Source organism: Cyprinodon variegatus, unplaced genomic scaffold, assembly GCF_000732505.1.
Source record: "Cyprinodon variegatus isolate N-32 unplaced genomic scaffold, C_variegatus-1.0 Scaffold3506, whole genome shotgun sequence".
Classification (NCBI taxonomy): Eukaryota; Metazoa; Chordata; class Actinopteri; order Cyprinodontiformes; family Cyprinodontidae; genus Cyprinodon; species Cyprinodon variegatus.
Genome location: NW_015153959.1, coordinates 1 through 2,106, shown reverse-complemented (window position 1 = coordinate 2,106; position 2,106 = coordinate 1).

Genomic DNA, 2,106 nt, shown 5'->3' with positions numbered 1-2,106 from the left:
TAGTTTGTATCTGTATCATGGGCGGTTCTAGACAGGGGCCAACGGGGGCCAGGGCCCCTGTAGATCAAGTCCTGGCCCCTGTACTGAAGACATAATACTCAAAGAAATTCTAATGATGATATGCGCTGAAACAGACATGGTTACTGATAGATCCTTTGGATCTATTTTATTTTTTTCTTTACAAATTCTGTTTTATTAACTGTAGCATAGCATAAATGGTATTGAGATAGGATCCCAGTTTTCATCTGCTGAATGTTTTTTTTCCAAAACAAATGTAAAAAAATACTACTTTTCAACAGCTTTTCTTAAATTCTAATTCAGATTTTATAGAAAACTGTAATTGAAACTTAAATTAAGTTAAAAAAAAAAAAAGAAAAGTAAAATCCCTAAATTCTGAAAGTACAATATACTTTCAGAATTAACACATTTAGAATTTTAATGAAACCTAATTGAATAGAAATTTCACTTCATGCAGCTACATTAATTTATTTGAATCCCTAGGCCTGTTTTTTTAATTTATGCTTTTCTGTGCCCCCATGAAAACACACTGGCCCCCTCCTGGCCCCCCTGGAACATTTGGTCTAGAACCGCCACTGATCTGTATAACAGGAATCATTTTTAGGTGGAACCACTATTTTAAATATCACCATTTCTGATTTATAGGTGATTAAACAAAGAAAAAAATGAAAAATATTTAGCCTCGCCAAAATTTTGTTCTAAAATAAACACTGCAAAACACCATGAAAGCCCATTTGAAACTCTGGCTGATATAGATCCATATCTTGACTATAAGTCAAGCAAATTGGGACTGAATAAGTTGAAGCATGTTTGTTCAGCAAAGGTTTTAGTGGGCAGTGTGCTAGGAGGAAATGGGATTTTGGTACAATGCCGAAAGTGGCCATATTATGCAAGAATGCATATTTTCCACTCATAAATGGGAATCTGGTCAGACAGATATCCTGATTTCCATTATTGGAGACCTTCTGCAAAGCCTTTGCTCCTAATATTTAAGATTTCCTTAAATGGTCGCGCAATTACCTCTGACCCCGTCCTTGGAAAGGTCTGAGCCTCTCGTTTGCAATGATGGCGGCCATTGGGAGGCGGGGCTAAAAATGAATACCTGGTGGAATTTTAAATCTCATTTTATTTGTTTATACAGCTATATATAAAAAAAAGTGTTTGTGAAAAAATAATTTTGAAACATGTTTTAGACATTTTAAAGCCCCATTTGAAAGGCATGTGGATGAAACATTTCTATAAACATAGATAAACATCAGCTGGGCCTCTTACAGGGCCCTCCAGTGTTCTGTCAGACCAGCATACCTATAGTCAATACCCATTTTTCCCCTTAGTTTAATACTGTCATGAACCAGGGACAGATGGACCCAGTATTCAAGGAGACACAGTCAGTAGGAAAGTTCAAAACGTTTATTAAATCATAAAACAAAAGTGGAGCTGTGGCTCGCGGACACTGCAGGATGGGGAGCGGGGCACCGCCCAATCACAGACACTCTGCAGGAGAAACGCATGATCATCTGACAGAAGATGATTATCTGAGTTGGCCACTTACCTGGTTTAACAGTCCAGTCCAAGAATGTCCCAAGTGCTGCAGTCCCAGAGGACATGCTGGAAGCCAATCCTGGTCAGGGATCCAGAACAGACAGGAACAGGATCCAGACTTCCAGGCATCCACAGGCTCCTATAGGAGGGTTTAGAGTCTGGCAGGGTCCGAAAGCGTGACCAGGCGGTCGCGCACAGGAGCAGACAGAGGGTAGTCGAGACAGGACATGGAATCAGAAGTTGATGCAGGACTTTAAACTGGTCTCCTCCCTGGAGCCAGGCTTACTTGGATAAAAACTGAACCTCCCCACATATAGAGCCAAAAACCCGGAGGACTCAGCGAGGGAGGAACAGTGGACGATCAGGAGACGAGACAAACACTAAAACCCTCTTTCCACTGGCTGCTAGGATCCAGGACATGAACCATGAAATAAAAATAACAGACAGGCTAACAGAAAGATAAGTAATGATCTGGCCCTGAATGCTCAGGCTGAACTGAATATAAACCAAAGGAAACAGGTGAGAGGAATTACTAACTAGGGAGAG